We start from the raw sequence: 18,960 nt of genomic DNA on the forward strand, positions 1-18,960 counted from the left end.
GCTCAGGGAGGATGCAGAGCAGAGGTGAGCGGGGGTGGGGAGGCGCTGCATGGCTCCCTGGGGGGGGGAGTTGCTGTGGGGGGGACGCTTCAGGACAGGGGGGGAGCTGACGCAGGGTGGGCACCTCAGGGCGGGGGGGGCAGGGAGCTGACGCAGGGCTTGGGGGGGCACAAGGTGGAAGTTTCGCCTAGGGCGTGAAACTTCCTTGCACCAGCCCAGATCATGACTTGGCATATTTGTACACTACCTGGTCTACTTCACGATTCTAATATTGATTTACAAAGTCTCCAAAGAGTTAGGCACGTATTGTCTCACTGATCCCTTTCCTTTAGGAGTCTATCACAGTAGCATTGATCATTAGCACACAGTGCATGTTTATTAGAATCCAGATAGAAACTTTAAAGTGTAAAGGTTGTACCTTCTCAAAAGTCCTATTCTTTGGAAAATGCTCCTAAAGGAAGTTGGAAAGAGTTCTTCTGCCCCACCTGAACATCACACTAAGAAAAAAATATTTTAATCAAGTCACCAAAATTACAAGAATGAAGGAAAATTTCTGGTCAGAAGTAACAGCTCATGACTAAAGCTAGTATAGGATGGACAAGTGACATCACAGTCAAAATTACAGGCCTTAATTTATACCTAGAGAAGAACTAAGCACCCCAAGCAGCTCTCCTGTGTTTTAAAAACATGTACAGTGCTTATCAACTACAGGAATAGACACTTTGGAACCGCCAGTTGCACAGTTCAATCTATCCTTGATCATACTCTTCAGATTGGCCTGGCATGGCTCACTGACTGAGGAATGTAGAAACTGACCTGGGAAATACTGAGAGACAAGGTGGGTGAGGTAAAAATCTTTTACTGGACCAACTTCTGTGCAATAAGTGGTTCCTTAGTTTCTTTGAAGTCTGTCTGCAGAGATGTTCAGCACATTTGGAATTCTATGTAGTAGTCAGAGAGTTAAATATGGTGAGACCTCTGGGGTGATGACTTGTTTCTCGCATTTGTCCAGGAAGTAGATATTGCTAAGTTTTGCTTCCTTGTTCTTCATGTTGTGGAGTTTCCATTTCAGACAGATAAATGCTGGGGACAGGGGACTGGACTCGATGACCTCTCGAGGTCCCTTCCAGTCCCAGAGTCTATGAATCTATGCTATGTCTTCCATTATATACATCCATTGCATACATGGGAATTACCGTTGGTTACAGCAGAAAGCAAGGGGAAGTCATCTGCATTGTCCATAATTCTCAAATTAATATTAACAATAAAAGTTCAAAGTATCTGTGCAATCAGAAACAGGTATTGATGAGGGCTAATGAAAGGGGTACTCTATATATCAAGTGAAAAGATGATTACAGCCTCACAAAAGAAAATATCTCACAAAAATTGATTGTCAATGGACAGAGTCCTTGGTGGCTACTTCAAGGAAGGAATAGATTTTCTTCATGATAATCTGGGTGCAGCACTAAATTTGGAATTGGACACTAAGGAGAAATGACAAGGTAAAACTCTGAGCCATCATTCAGGGCAAAACTACTAAACCAGAGCCAAAATTAAATTCATTTTTTTTTAATGCAGAAAGAGAAAAGCTGAGAATCCTGATACTGCTGCATTGGCTTCATTTGCATTTCACTGTGCGAAGCTACCACAGATCTGTGCTTGCACCAACTGGGAACTTTATTTATATTGCAGTAATGCAATTATGAACCAGGACCCCCTGATGCTAGCACTATACAAACAAAGATCAGAAAGATGGTCCCTGCCCCCCAAAGAGTTTACAATCTAAATATAACATGATTGTTCTCATATTCTAAAAACACTTAAAATAGGGAAGGGTTTATTACCCTGAAAACAGATTTAAGTATCCCCAGAATAGCCTACCTATTACTCTCTCCCAGGTTTGCCAAGGGTTCCCTTAAAACAGCCCACCTGTTTGCCTATTATAACCAATCTGTTCTCATTAGGTATGGGTCTCCAGGGTGGCCAAGGAATATCTTGGGCTTGCCAGGGGTTTCCTGTTTCAGAAACTCCCCCAGAATAGCTCAGAGCTGTTACTCCCCAGACGACACAGATATAGCCTTCTGATAAAATGAAGGAAACAAGCAGTGTTCTTTCAACAACAACAAAAAAGAAAAAGGCCTAAATCACAAATAACACAAATCCCTAACACAAAAACAGTCTAACAATCCTCTTATTGGTGTTATAAAACCAATCCCCCAAGCCAAAGAGCATCCCAAACTACATTACCACACAGTTTGAAGTAATGCTAAATGGCTGCATCCTGCTTACAGTGATCAGTTCACAGGCTGCTCACAGCTCCTGGTAACAGTCTTTAGATTCTCTTTCTCTGATCTTCCTTTTCTCCTCTTTTCTGGACTGGGTGGACAGTACCAAATGGGCAAAGCAAACAAACAGAATACACTGATGTCCTCTGTGTCTCCTTATATCCTCTTCTGACAGGCTTGATTGACACGTCACTTTGCTTCCTTTTGCTAATATCTTTCTGTTAGACCTCTCCAGAGCACATACCACTTGCAACATTTGTTTCAAATATACTTAGCTTCCTGATCAACAATTACCTCATTATTTGCAATTTTGCAACATATTTTAAAATGTACCCAGTCTCATGATCAACTGTCTCATTGCAGGTGTTCATGCTACTTTGCAACATCCTCTCTAATGCACTCAAAAGGTGCCCAGCCTTGTGGTCAACAATTATTTCACCACTGCTTTCCCTGTCAATTTCTCCCCTGCTAATTTCAGTGCTATGTGACCTACAAATTTCATCTAATGGTGGAGTGACTTTTGCTTATTTAAAATGGAGGCTAGGGATACAAGATGGAGTCTGGAGACTTCAAAATGGGGTTTCTCTGGTACTGGGTCCTTTGGAGAAAAAGTAGCAAGTTATCATGTAAAATATGTCTCATAATGCATATGCACAAAGGGCTGGATTAAGGTTATACAGGTAACCTTAATTCTGTCATTTCCTAACTTTTGTGTGCTTGACTTTACAACCTTGACAGTGTTCTTTTAACATATGTTTTTGTACATGTAATAAAATATATAGGACACAAATACACCTGGCTTGATAATAGTGCTAAAAACCTAGCCATGGGCATCTAAACACTTTCTTCAAAATAATAGCATTCCTCCAAAATAATAGTTCCTGCATTTTGACAAATCCTATATAGCCCATCTTTACTCTTCATGCTTTTTCTTATTGGCATAGGAAGAATAAAAATACTATATGGAAAAATTCCAACTAATCCATAGAAAAGGAAAGTTGAATAAATCATTCTCTTAAATCTCAACAGATTGAGGTGATTTTTTTTGTCACATACCCATCTGCTACTGGTTTACCTGTTGGGGAAAATACAATCATTTTAAGGAGTAGACTAAGTTTGTCTTTGCAAGATTTCTTTCAGATTCATGTTCTTTTGTACAATCTTAACTCTTGTCCTTTGACAAATACAATCTTTATATTAATCTCTCTCTTGTGTGACTCCTGCTATGCCTTGATTAAATGCATAATATGGAAATTATCAATACTGGTATGTGTGTAAGTACATTTCCCTTCTTAGAGTATTTTACCTGTGTAGTTCAGAAGAACCCATCTCTGTCCAAATAGGAGTGCTGGAGGAGTTCAAGGCATTCCTAGTTAGGAAAGATAAAGTGAAACTTTCACAGTCGACTCTAGAGGAGAAGTGCAGTTCCTTATTTGAAATATGTTGTGGCACTTCTATTAACGTGCTTAATATTGTATCGTGTGTTCTATGTATTCCCTGCTTCCCTGTGTCACTTCAGAGAGAATTTTGAGGCTAATGAAAACAGCAAGGATAAATGAAAGCAAGTGCATTGGTAGAAGGGCTGGTGAAGTGATAAACATAACCATAATATGTTGTGAAGAATCTAGAGACCTCCTTAGAAGCTGTGAAATGAAAAGTTCAGTGAAGAGTGCAAAATACAGGGATTGTGACAAGTAAGCCTGCAAAGGTAATTATTGTAAAGTACATTAAATAAATATTTTAAGGAAAATGAAGTTTTAACATGAGTTCTGCTTTAGACATTCTAGCGTAGAGTGATCATAAGGATATTATTATATTTGATCAACTTCATGAAATATATTATAATACAGATACACTAGTGGTCTGAGTACTTGATTTCCGCTCCCCTGCTTCTCTAGTTGAGGTGCCTCAGTCTTTACAGGAAGACTACGTTCACTGCCTTGGGCTACTTCCTATTGCTGTCCATTTAGTTTGGGGCATGGCCCCTATAGTCCAAGTTCCTGTGGTAGTTTGTCTCTATTAGTGGACGCTGGGTGGGGTCCTGTTGAGATTTCAGGTTCCTCCAAACTGGGCAGCTGTAAGTTTGCTGGGGTCAAAACCCCAGAAGTCTCTGAGCTTTGATCACCCAGGATCCTTTTAGGCTGGGTGCTCCTCGGTGCCTCTCACTGCCTCCTCTGGCCAGGAAAACAGTGTTTGGTTACTGGTAGCTGCCTTGGCTGGCAAGCTAGTGATCCTTCCCCTCAGGCAGAGAGGCAGCTAGCTCCTGCCTCTTTACCAGTCAGCCTAAAACTGAATCAGGCTCCTTTCTTTTCTCTCCCCTCCAGGCCCGGCATTGACTGCAGGTATGATAGGGCAGAGGTTAGTGTGCCCAAAGACTCTCTTCAACCCCTTCCATGTTGGTGGGCAATTCCTCTGCTTCATCACATTATTATATTGCCCTATGGTGTTTGTAATAAGGTACATGAAAATACAATAATATGTCCAATTATTTTCATTTGCAAGTTTTGATTTTTCCTGTGTTTTGAATGGAGATGAAATTAAAATGATTGTCTTGCTAAACAGCAGCATACACTTACCTAGTGTCAAGACATCATTTTGCAGAAGCAGCAATATCAATGACGACTCAGCTTGGAGGAGTAGTGCTTCACTGGTTATGCAGAGGCAGCAGAAAGAGCATACAACATTCTTTTTTGTAGGCTCCAGAATGTGCTTATTTGGTTTAAATTCCTCTGCAGTCAGTTAATTAAAATTAGATACTTAACATCCAGTTGATTTTCCCCAAGTCCATTCATTTTGTTGTTAAGGTAAATCAAATTTGGGGCTTAAACAGGTTGGTAATGTGTTTTTATGCTACTACTGAAGGATAACTGGCTGTAGTGAAGGAATTAAGGAAAACAGTGAGATGCTAATGAAGAGAGAGAATTTCAGCAATGCCTTTAGAAAGATTCCTCTCATTAACTGACTCAGCCAGGTACCTTTTATATTAGATAGCCAAGATTTTCAAAATGACTAGTAAGTGTGGGTGCCTCCTGTCTGTTACAGCTATCCCCCTATTCCATTTTGTTTCTTACAGCTGTCCCCATACTCCATTTTGTTTTTGTTCTCCTCCTTTGGCTGCCCTTCCCTGGCTGTTAAGTTGTTTACCAGGGCCACTGCCCTTCTCAAAGGGATGGCTACTTGTGCTGCGTGCTAAGTGGGACCACTGCCCTGTTCAAAGGGTTAGTCCTGTTATTACTTTGTTGAACCTGGGCTTGGTGTAGGGCAGGCAATGTCCAGAGCTGTAAGACCTATTGTGTTTTTAAGATCCTGGGCATCAGTCATAGGCCTCATGTGCTTTTCAGTCACCTATTGCACAGGACTCTGCCCAGGCATGTCTCTGTGCTCACCTGCAGTTTTTCCCTGTGCCTCCTCCCCTGTGACAGAGGGAGCCTATCAGGATCACTGGCGGGACACTGCCTAAGTTTGCCTTTAAAAACAGACATTTTTTGAAACAAACTTCAGAAAAGGTTCCTGCATTGCTGCCTGGTCTGATCAGCCAGAGGGTTTGGGGGGTCCTTTTTCCACTCTTGTTTTATTTTTGAGCGTACCCCCGGTTTTTAACCCCCCCCCCATGAAGAACGAATTCCTGCCTGAGAGCCTGAGAGATCTCCTGATTATCAAGACCATACCGAGCCCTCCTTGCTTCTTCTGCCTTTGCTGTTGCCTTGGGGACTGGTAAGAATCCCTCTGTAAAACTTTCCATACTTTTATTTTATTACTTTAGCTGCTGGCTCTGTTTCCCTACCACACAGACTCAAGCTAAACCTTGACCTGTGTCTTAAAACCTCTCAAACTCCGGGGTGCTTTGCTGCTAAAAATAAGCTTGTGCCCCTGCTAAGCTCTGCTCCCTGCTTTCAGCTGTATCTACTGCTGCAGCCACCATGCCTTGGCTTCCTTGAGGGCTGCCTTGGGAGCTGTATCCTGGGCACATACCACTCTGCCCTCCCCATAGCATAAAGGTGCACCGTAGGTTTTGCTTTTTAGTTTAATAAGTCATAGTTTGCTAAGATTGTAGAGCTTGTAAGTTTCACCTGCCTTGTTATAGTTTGCTGTTTTGTTACTCTGTATAGGTATAGTTTGCTTAGAATTGTGATATTTGTTGTTATGCCTAGTGGTTAATTAAGATAGATTTAAAAAAAAACATTGCCTGGTTGTATTCTGTACCTGTTTTATTACTTTGTATAAGCTGCTTGTAATTTATATAAGTTTATTTAAGTTAGAGGATAGATAAGGTTTTTACTGCTTGAATTCGTCTTCCCGCTGTCCCAATCTCTCCCTGAACTTTCCCGTGTCTGTTTTTCCCCCACTCCAATCTCCCCTTCTGTGTACTTCTCCATGTCTCTCTGTGGTAACCCCTTGCTGCTTCCCCCCCGTGTAACTTCCCAAACCCTTTGCCGCTTCTTTCCCCTTTTTTGGGGGGTGTCCCTCTAGCCCTTCTTTACACCTCTCTGCTGCCTCTCCCTGTATCCCGTGTTCGTGCCCCCGCTCCTCCGCTGCCCCTCCCCTACTGAAGATCACCATCACACTGCTCCGTTTGTCTTCACCCCGCTGCTCCGCAACTTCCCTGAAGTGCTCTCCGCTGCTGCAACCTGCTTCTTTCCTCAGCCATCTCCCCCATTCTCCACGTGCCTTCCCATCGCTTACACATTCAGCGCCCTCCCCTCTTGCTGCTCCCAGACTCCCCTTAAATGCGCTCCAGCTGCTCTTGTCTCCCATACCTCCAGCTCGCAGGCTCCTGAAGACTGCTGCTCTGGGCTTCACCCCACAGGGCTTCAGAGTCTCTCGCTGCTTGCAGCTGCACTCTCCTCTCATTAGTTACCACTAATCACTCACTCACCTCCCGCTTCTTGACCCAGCTTTTAAGTACACTTTTGCTATCACAGCCTCACAAATTAAGTCAGTAATTTTCTACATTGCATAATTTCACTTATCACCCATATCGTATTATTACACTGTGACTCACATTTTACTTGTGGTTATAACACCCCATTAGTTGCCTCCATTTTTCTAATATACTTTGTATACCATCTTTATATAGAAGCTACCATTTTATTTTGCATTCCACACTGTATCTAGAGTTGTTCCTATATAAAGTTGAGTTGCTTATTGACTGTACTGTATCCCATTGTGCTGAACCCCACTTACCATACCCCACTGTTAAAACTCCCTACACTGTTCAATAAGAACCCCCCCTTATCATTGTCTATTGTAAACACCTTATACACCCCATCCCATCCCATTTCATTGTTAAATTCCCACCATTTCCTTTTTCCTTTAATAAAGAAATTAATTGGCACCCCACCTGTGTGGTAATTGCTCCCCAAGATCCCATATACCTGCAGGCAGGGACATCTCCATTTTTCAGTACCCAACCTGAGGCACTTTAAAGTAGCCTAATTTTCAGAAAGTGCTGAATGCCTGCCTTCTGAAAAAAACAGACCCCTTTAAGGTGTCTCAGACTGGACACCCAAAAATTGAGGCATCCAAAATCACTAGTCTCTTTCAGAAAATATTGGCCTATTAGGCCAAATTCTGTCCTCAGTTATACTCATGCAATGCCACTGTTTTCACATGTGTCTAAGCCCAATGTGCCTTAACTGTTTTTCATAGAATATCAGGGTTGGAAGGGACTTCAGGAGGTCATCTAATCCAACTCCTTGCTTTAAAGCAGGACCAATCCTCACACAGATTTTTGCCCCAGATTCCTAAATGGCCCCTTTAAGGATTAAACTCACCACAACAGTGGGTTTAGCAGGCCAATGCTCAAACCACTGAGCTATCCCTCCCCCCAGTTTTTAGCTGCTTCACACTGCATGCTCATTCAGGCAGGACCGTGTCTTTTATACGTTTTTAACACCACTGAATACATCGTTGGCACATGAAAAAAGCATGCTAATGATGAAGAGATACAGGATAAGATGTTATTAAAATCATATTTTATATTTTGTATGTGTATTAGGTAGAGTATGTGTATTAAAGCTGGTGTCTGGTAACAACACAATAATCCAATAGATGGGCTTCTCTTCCTATTTCCTGAGAATCAGGTAGACAGACCAATTAATTGGCAAAAATTTCTGGCACTCCAACAGCTCCCTCTCAGATGATCTCCAATCTTCCTCCTACCTTCCATTGAGACTAGGCATTTTCCTCTTTGTTGGCAAGCACAACCTGACAGAATTTTTCGAGGACAAGGGAAACAGATATATGTTCCTAGTATGGAAAACTATACCAGACTGGCTACTGAGAAACAACCAGAGACATCTGCTAGCTCTGAAGGAGTGGGATTAGAGGTCCCAAATGAATAGCCTGGCAGGACACCTCTGCTTTTTTGAAATAGCAGAACTTCTAACTGTGGTATTTAACTTATCATTTAAATCATCTTCGGTACTAGATGACTGGAGGATAGCTAATGTGACACCAATTTTTTAAGAAGGCTCCACCGGCAATCCTGACAATTACAGGCCAGTAAATCTAACTTCAGTACCAGGCAAATTGATTGAAACTATAGTAAAGAACAGAATTATCTGACACACAAATGAACACAATTTGTTGGGGGAAGAGTCAGCATGGTTTTTGTATAAGGAAATCATGTCTCACCAAGCTATTAATTTTCTTTGAGGGGGTCAAAAAGAATGTGGACAAGAGTGATATAGTGTACTTAGATTTTCAGAAAGCCTTTAACAAGGTCCCTCACCAAAGGCTCTTAAGCAAAGTAAGCTGGCACAGGCTAGGAGGGAAGGTCCTCTCATGGATCGGTAACTGGTTAAAAGATAGGAAACAAAGGGTAGGAATAAATGTTCAGTTTTCAGAATGTAGAGATGTAAATAGTGGTGTCCCCCAGGGATCTGTACTGGGACCACTGCTGTTCAACATATTCATAAGTGATCTAGAAAAACCGAGGTGGCAAAATTTGAAGATGATTTGAAGAAGGCTAGAGTTCTGTCTGCATTCTTTATACTCTTGCTTTATACTCTTGCTTTACTTTTGTTGTGTTTTGTCTTTGGGGTGGGGTGTTTATTACCCTAAGTTTTGAGAATGTTGATCAAGTATATTCAGCTGTTCCACTCTCTCTCTAAACATTCCCTTGCAAAACTCCTCTGATAGCTGCCCCTGTTCCCCCTATAATGTGCCCATACAGGAGAGTTGCAGGGTTTACTTATTCCCACTCCCCATTTATATTATCTAGGTTTTTGCTCAGGTTGCTAGGAGTGTCGAAGGGCTATGGCCCAGTAGAGGTGATACAAATGACTCCCATCACACAGAGTAACTGGGGAACCTGAGAGGAGAAGCTGAGACACAATGTTTCCTGGTGCTCCCATGACTTGGGGCAGTGCCTAAAGTCACAATTTAATACTTAGGCATTAAAATATAGCAGATGGGGTAACCTAGCATTTTCTGTGATGTTCATGTCATTGTGACTTAGCAGGGCCTTCTAGGGGAATATAATTTCCTGCAAATATATTTATTTTAAAATTTATTTAATGCTTCTAAAATTTGACCAAACTTTTCTCATTATATGACTAAGTTAAAGCCCAAATTACAGACAGACAAATCATTTTATTTTACTGAGGTTATAGCTGTGTCACAGTCCAATAAATTCTAAAAAAAAAAAAGCTCCATTTCTAGATTTTAAAAAAAAATTACATTTCCAAGAGAAGTCATGCAGTAAAATCCCCGAGAAACAATATGTTCTGTCTAGTCAGCTATCATTGAACTAATAATTATTTTTACAGGTAAGTTTCATTAGCATTTTGTGAGGGTTGTAGCAAGAGCTGGAGCCACTCAAGTACTACTCATTGACTATTTGACATAACATTTTAATGAAAACATTTATTGATTAATTATATACCCAAGTCTAACAATATCCTATAATAGAAATCTTTTTATAAAGAGATTTAGGGCCAGATTTTCAAAAGGTATATAGGCAGCAACTGAGATTTTCAAAATTGCCAAAGTGATTTAGGCAATTAACTCCTATTGACTTAAATGGGAAAAGGAACGTAACCTGAATAACTGCTGTGGAAAATCCTGTAAGATGTATATTCTCAACGGTATTTAGGTGACTGAGGCTTTGTCTACACTGCCAATTCAACTACAAAACTTTTGTCATTCACAGGTGCTTAAAAAAGCACCCCTTCCTCCCCGAAAAACAGAAGTCTTGCGCAGCAAGTGGCAGAGTAATCAGTTCATTCCTGTCGACAAAGTGAACCCCATTCGTAGGGCGTGAAAGTATTTTGTCGGCAAAAGTGCTGATAAACAGCATTTACACTGCCCGACTTTTAGCGATACAGCCGTGTCAACACGGTCATGTTGCTAAAAGCTGTGTAGTGTAGACAAAGCCTAATTCGCATTGATTTCAATGGGAGTTTGTGGTGTGGTGGCTGTCCCACCCCCATGTAAGAGGGGCCTAGAGTAGGCCAGAGCAGCTGTGCAGGCCGGCAGCAAATTAGAGAAGGGCCTACTGAGAGCCAATCAGGACCAACATTAGAGCCAGCCAATCAGGGCTAGGCTACGCCCTATATAAAGGCTGCCCAGGAGATCAGCAGGCAGTCTCCCTCAGGCCTTCAAAGGGTGAAGGTCTGTCTCCTGCATGAGGTGACTAGCACCTGGGACAGCGCAGTGCTGGGCAGGCTTGGGGGAACTAAAGGGAACTCCAGCCCACTACCTGCCAGGCTGCAGGCCCTGTGGGAAGGGCCTAGCTAGTGCAAAGGGGCTGAAGGGGAAGTGGCCCAGAGAAAGAGATGCACAAGGGGAGAGAAGGAGGGTAGGAAGGCTGCCGCCAATGGTCCCTGGGTTGGGACCCAGCGTGGAGGGTGGGTCTGGGTTTGCCCCTTGCATGTACACCCAGCCACTGGATGTGGCAGTAGCGGACTGCACCAGACCTCTGACATAAGGTGTTAGACTTTGGGGTGTGGTTGATCACTGTGGCTGGGGTGCAGAGAGAGACTGCTTTTCACTTCCCTCCCCCCCGCCCAGAAGAGGGTGAGGATGGACTAAAGGGCGCTGCTGGAGGGCAGTGGCCTGAAACGGACATCGGGGAGCAATGTAGCTCTGGACCCCAGCAGAGAACAGACAATGGATGGGACACCACCAGCAGAGGGTGCTCCCTATGGACTGAGCTAATTCCTGGGGTGACCAGCTGGAGGCGCCATGATGGTGATTCTCAACCTGTTACAGAGGTTAGATGCCTAAATACTTTGTGTATCTGATCCTCACTGTTGAAGCCTTAATTCAATAATGCCCTATACCATATGCTTATCTTTAAACTTCTGAGAAATCCCATTGACTTCAGTACTGACCTGCTTAAAATTAATGTGCTTTAATATTTTCCTGGATTGCAGCCTGCTTTGGTCAGACAGTGGTAAATCCAGGATAACTCCAGTAAAATCAGATTTGAGCTTTAACTTACCTGGAAGACAGAAAAAGAGTTTAGTACAAATTTTGAAGCATGAAATAGGGTTAAAATAGATTATGTGGAGGAAATTATACTGTTAGAAAAGCTCTACTCTATCATAATGTCAGGGAAGTTATAGAAATTTTCTCTCATCTCTGTGGGCAGTTTATTTTTTTTTTAACAATTAAAAAAAATGAAGTGAATGTAGTGTTTGCACAAGCTGCTGTACTGACTGTTCTAGTAATGTCTTTTCTTTATCCATGGAACAGCTATAGCATAAGAAGTGAGGGTCCGAGGTTCCAGACACCATCTGTCACTGTGACTCAAACCTCAACTAGCTAAATACATTTTAGGGGTGAGAGGGTAGTTTACTATCCTGGCTTGGGTTCTCTGACAAGCATGCCAATCAGCACCAAAGGGGGTGTTTGTTTTGTCATGCAGATTCTTGTTTATGAAAGAGAGGACTGAGATGACCAACTCTTTTGACACAGGCTGCTGAAAAAACACCTGTTGATAAATCCTTTGAACATGTATCAGCCTGGTCTGGTTTCAAGCTGGTTACCTACAGGTAAAAGGCACTATATACCATTACCAGTCTCTTGAGCCATTTAATTACCATTTATTCTGAGATTTACAGTTAATCATTCATATCTTTTTCTATTTCTAGGCAGAAACATATTAAGGCAAGCCAGGACCCTACAAAAATAATAATACAGGGATCTCCATGGCTCCCTCCCCATGTGCCTGGTGCAACACCATAGCAAAATATGACCTTAGCTTGATGGTGGGAGGGGACTCCCCTACCCTCTCAGAAAAGAAGCAGCTACAGCATGGGACCACTCTCTCTCCTGAGGAGCAAAAGCAGAAGACCTTTCTTTGCAAAGAAGCAGCAAAGGCAGCAACAGTCACCTCCACCCAGTACTTGCTAACTGCTTATGCCACTTTCAATCACCTCAACAAGAAAGTAGATACTAGCACTTCTTTTGGCTGCTGGGGTACACCTGCTTACTTGAGTGAGTTACCTGGTTTTGTTTCACTCTTCTCCTCTGGCCAGACATAGTCTTCTTTTGGGATGGTGTTGGCATGGCTTCCCAGAAGAATAGGAGTTATCTTGGAGTTATCACCACATTAAGATGAAATCCTTTGTTTTCCTGCATTGTTTTATTGGTAAGACTGACAATTCTTATTGCCTTTTGCTTTGAAAATTTATAAATATTACTCCTGTGGCTAGAGATGAATTTGACATAGCTTCACCAATCGGTAACAGAAAGAAATAGAAATACAGAAAAGCTATAACAGCAGGTGCTAAGGTTCTGGAAAAACTCATGGGACAATACTAATATCCTTGGACTCAATGAGAATTTAAACCTTCTGTTGATAAATTGAGGACTCCGTGTGCCTTCTACCTAAATGAGTCCATATTTCTCTTAATCGTTCCTTATTATGATACAGATCCTTTTCAGATTATATGTATTTTAGGATAGATACTGATTCTTATTTGCACTCAGACTGTTTTACTCCTCTCTGCCAGTGTAATTCACAGTCCTTATGCTCCTCTAGTCTGATCTGCATAACGCAAGCTAGAAAATTTCACTAAAACATTTGCATCAACATTTCTGTTTGAAAAACAGGACATTTTTAGAAAGAGATTTAGTCTTGATTTCACTTCAAATGACGGAGCATCCACCACATCCCTAAGTAACCCTCCTCCCCAGTACAGGGGGGGAAGAATCATAAAAAAATCTGTGCCTGATTTCTAGTCTGAATTGGTCTAGTTGTAGCTTTCAACCATTGAATTTTTTTAAGCTCTTTTCTGTGAAAGAGATGGCTACTTTCAGAAAGCTCTTCCCCAAGTCATTATTTGCAAACTCTTAACCTTCTCTTGGATAAACTGAACAGATTGGAGTTCTTAAATCTTTCACTATAAGGCTTGTTATTTCAGACCTTGGATCATTCCTGTAGCTCTTTTGTGGACCATTTCCAGTTTTTTAATATACAGTAACTTACATTACTGTAACTAACACCACTCATTTTAAGGCTCCTTTGCACTGCCAAAGAGGTGTAAAATGGCCTAATGGTAAATGAGAATCAGGTCCTGTATCTTTATTTGTGTTTTGAAAAAATTTAACACATTTTGGGTGCTACCATCATCTCAATAATTATAATACTGTTATAAGGGAAAGAAATTTCCCTCTGTGTGGTTGAAATGTAGCATAGGGAATTTTTCCCCCTTCCGGCACCAGGGCAGACTTGCATTATAGAGAATTAAGGGGACTGTGAGAGAGACTGACCCATTCCCATGATGCATCATAGTTCAAAAGAAGTGTATCTGTCAACCAGCTCCCTAGTCAGCTATCACAAAACCAGCCAACTGTAGGATGTGTTAGCCATTGGCATACACCCTGCTGCATTTCAAAGAGCAACATTATCTGACCCATCATACAGATCTTTTATTCACTGAATGCCTGGTGCCTCTCCACTCTGCTCCTACTCTAATGTACCCACTACCAGCAAGTTCAGGACTTCAATAGCCGTAGCTTTACTGAAGTCAATACACTGATTTTTAGGCAACCCAGTTTGAAAACAGTGTCCAAAGATCTCAAAGGCCACATTGGTACTTGCTAAAAGCCCAAGGACTGTTTAACATTTCTTTTTACATAATTTCACATGTGTTTAAATAAAGGAATGTGCTTATAAAATTGACTTCTTAAAAACAGCCTCCCTCCCCATTGCCCAGTGTTTATGACAAAGCAAACTGGGACTGTGCGTGCCCAGAGGAAATACCTAGGTGCAGAATAGATACTGTGTAACAGAAGAACTCAGAGGAAAGGGTGTATTAAACTCAACATTTCTTTTAAAGTAAATACATGTATTCTTATCTCTTTACTTTTATGTCCATGAGAAATGGGGAGCCATGGGGCGGGGGGAGGAGGGAAGCAGCACTGGAGTAGCACACACACTGAGATTGAATAGGAAGTATTAATATTTCCAGGAAATAAGGTGGTATAATCATTAATTCCAGCAAAGAACTTAAGTACTAGTTAGCCTGTTGAAGTCAGTTTGGATTTGCTGGCTTGCTGAATCAAGGACTAAACATGGAAGTAGGAATCAAGACATTCAGATTCTATTCTTGGCTCTGATTCAGCTTTCTTGTGACCATGGAAAGTCCCTTGACCTCTCTAAGACCCAGCTTCTCTATTTGTAGGATGGGGATAATAAAACCTGCCCAACTCATGGGGTTTCCTGTAATTATTATAATTAATTTAGATTAATCTTTGTAAAGTGCTTTGATATAATACACAGTATATTGCAAAGAACCAGCCTTATTGCATTTAATTCATATTATATTTGACTTGTTAACCAGTATATGTTGAATTTTTTTCAATTGAAATCATTTCCCAAAACATCTGTGCTGAAAAATATTAATGGGCAGGTGTACTCAAATAGTCTTTGGGCCCAGTCCTTCAAATATTTACATTCATGACTACCTTTACTTAGGTGAGTCATTCTACTGAGGTCAATTGCACTAGTAAGTGAATACACATTCATATGCATAAGTTTTGTCAGGATCATAAAGTTTTGTGATACAACATAGCCAGAGGGCAGCAGGAGCGTGTTAGCAGGGAGCCTTATTCCCTGCAAGGGGAGGAAGGTTTGCTATAGATTAACTAGAGCACCTGAAGCCAATTAGAGCACCAGCAGCCAGTCATGTGATAAAACCCCCCTGCTTCAGTCAGACAGAGTGGGAGTTGGAGCAGGAAGGTTTGTTTGGAGCAGAGAGCATTTTGAAGGAGTTGAAACAGAGAACAGTTTTGAAGAGAGACCAAAAAGTAAGTTTGGAGGAGTGCTGCAGAGAGCTGAGAAATCCAAAAAAACCCTAGGTAAGGGGCAACTGGCTTATGTAGAAGGAGGGCTAGAAGCCCCTTCACAAGCTGAAGGGCAGGAGAGGGAAGTAGCCCAGGGGAAGGAACTGCTAGTTCAAGTGGTTCACCACAAACCTCAGGGCCCCTGGGTTGGGACTTGGAGAAGAGGGCAGGCCCGGGTCCCTCCCTCTCCAATCCCTTCCTCAGGAACACTAGTGGGGGTAATTAAAATACTGATTCAGAGGCAAGCAATGGCGCCCTGAACCTTCCTCAAAGAAGAGAGAGCGCGAGACCCAGCAAAACAGTACCGGCAATTTGCCACATGTGGTGTTAGGGGTGGGATCTGCGCGCTGGGGACTTAGACCTGGGTTAGGTAAAACCCTCCCATCCTTAAGATGGGTGACGTGGTCAAGGCCCTTATACAAGCCACCGTGGCCCAGCAGGAGGCTACCTGGGTCCAAGCAATCACCCAACAGGAGGCGACTAGAATGCAGCAGGAGACCAATCATCTGTTGATGAGTCAGGCTGCTCGGGACTGAGCCCTGCTGAAAGACCTGGTGAACCAGATGAAGGCCCTTATGGAGCAGAATCGCAACTGTGAAGGGATCCTGACCATACGGGCTAGCCATTGCCTACAGAAAATTACATGGGAGGATGATGTGGAGGCATACCTCCTGGCTTTTGAAAGAGCAGCCCTGCGGGAGGCCTGGCCCTGAGATCAATGGTCTGGTATCCTTGCCCCATTCCTGTGTGGGGAAGCCCAGAAGGTCTACTACAATATGGCTGCAGAGGCTGCAGCAGATTATTCCCAGCTGAAGGCAGAGATCCTGGCCAGGTTTGGAGTAACGATGGCATTGCGAGCCCAGAAGTTCCATGAGTGGCGGTATACGGAGGACATGACACCCCAATCACAATTGTTTGACCTGATCCACCTGACCCGGAAATAGCTGCACCCTGAGGCCCTTAGCTCTGAGAAGATGATGGAGGTACTGGTATTGGACCAGTATATAAGGGGGCTACCACCAGGTCTCAGGTCTTGGGTTGGCCAGAATGATCCCTCTACCTATGATGAGTTGGTCTCCCTCGTGGAAAGACAGCTGGCAGCCCACGAACTGTTCCAGACCCCAGGCGGGGAGACACAGAAATCCAGGAAGCCAACCCCAAACCCAAGGCCCCAGGCTGTCGAGAACTATAGAAGAACTGTAACCGGGAGGAAAGACACTGAGGAATGGCTCGAGGCCAGGAAGGGGTCTGGGGGTTTGGGAAGAGAGGTAGGGAGCTGGCCAAATAGCCCCAGGCAGAGGGTGACAACCGGAATAAGGGGGCGGTGTTATGAGTGTGTGGAATTGGGGCATATAGCAGCCCAACGCCCCAACAAGGAATAACCTATGCAGTGTAAACTGTGGGATTTCGGGGAGCAATGTGGCCTAATCGGCCTGGCAGGGGTCACAATAACCTCACATGGATATACCAGACCAGTAAAAATGAATGGTATAAAGACCATAGCATTAATAGATTCCAGGAGTGCTGTCGCTCTGGTCTCGAAAGTTGGTGGGAACAGACCAACTAACCTGGGCCAAAAACACAGGGGTAACGTGCGTACATGGCACCGTGAATTTTTACCCTACAATTCCGGTACGGATTGAGATCCAGGGGAATACTATCAGGGTTTCTGCAGGGGTGGTCCCCAAGCTCCCCTACCCTGTTTTAATTGGTGGAGACTTCCCCGGGTTTGAGAGCTTACTTACCCCAATAGAGCCAGGGGAGGGTAGCAACCCCCAGGCTGAGACGGAGGCAATTACAGATAGCCTCACCCCAATGTTTGCTGAATTTGCTCCAGAGTTATTCTCATCCCCTGGAAAACCCTGAAAGTGTAGGAGAGAACGAAGGGCAGATAAAAGATTAGGGACCAGGATTCTAGCAGAGAATCAAAAAACTTCCCTTGTGGGCAGGTGAACCCGCTCAGGAGACCAGGAGATAAATCAGGCCCAGGAAGACTCGGAGGCGGTTCCTAGCCCAAGTGGGAGCACCCCAGGGGGAAGAGTAGAAATAGGCCCCCTAGAATTAGGTCAGTTCGGTACTGCACGTGAGACTTTTGGGCAGGACCAGGCCGAAGATCCATTATATGCGAACGTGAGGGAGGAGGTAGTGGAAGTAAATGGTGTGCCTGTGGAAGGAAAGATCAAAGGCCCAAGGCCATATTATGTGCTCAAACGTGATATTTTGTACAGGATAGAGCAAATACGAGGGGAAGAAGTAGAGCAACTCTTAGTCCCACGGAAACACATAAGGGCAGTTCTAGAGTTAGCTCACAGTCATCTATTTGGGGGACATCTAGGGGTAGACAAGACACTGGATAGACTCCTAAGAAGGTTTTATTGGCCAGGGACATGCGCAGAAGTCCAGCGCTATTGTGCTTACTGCCCTGAATGCCAGTTGCATAGCCCCCGACCTCACTTACGGGCCCCATTAGTACCTTTGCCTATTATTGACCTCTCTTTTGAGAGGATAGCCATGGACATAGTGGGCCCATTAGAAAAATTGACACAGGGCCACCGAAACGTACTAGTCATCCTTGACTATGCCACGCAGTATCCAGAGGCCATTCCTTTAAGAAACCCCACATCCAAGGCAATAGCAAAAGAACTGCTACAGGTTTTCGCCAAAGTGGGCATCTCTAAGGAGATCCTGACAGACTAAGGAACCCCGTTCATGTCAAAACTAATGAAAGACTTATGTGCCCTGCTCCGCATCCAGGCCACATGGACCTCAGTCTACCATCCACAAACAGACGGACTGGTCGAGCGATTTAATCGTACCCTTAAAAGTATGATCCGGAAGGTGGTAGCACAGGATGGAAAAGACTGGGATACCCTTCTACCATATCTAATGTTCGCTATATGGGAAGTTCCCCAGGCATCTACGGGTTTTTCTCCCTTTGAACTATTATATGGACGCCACTCATGCGGGATATTAGATATCTCCAAGGAAGATTGGGAGGAACAACCTAACCCAGGAAAGAATGACATTGAGCACGTGACACAGATGAGAGAGCGAATAACTCGAGTAACCCCGATAGTATGGGAACATTTGGAAAAAGCACAAGAGGCCCAGCGGACATATTACAATCGTCGGGCGAAAGTACGGAGATTTCAGCCGGGGGAACGGGTGATGGTGTTGGTACTGACAGCAGAAAGCAAATTTCTAGCCAGTTGGCACGGACCATATGAGATAGTGGAAGCCATTGGGGAAGTGAACTATAGGGTTAGACAACCAGACCGCCGAAAGCCAGAGCAAATCTACCACATCAACTTACTGAAGCCCTGGCATGACCGAGAGACGTGTCTGGTCATTCGAGAAGCTCTACCTCAGACAGACG

The sequence above is a fragment of the Gopherus evgoodei genome, chromosome 2 (genome assembly GCF_007399415.2).
Source record: "Gopherus evgoodei ecotype Sinaloan lineage chromosome 2, rGopEvg1_v1.p, whole genome shotgun sequence".
NCBI lineage: Eukaryota > Metazoa > Chordata > Testudines > Testudinidae > Gopherus > Gopherus evgoodei.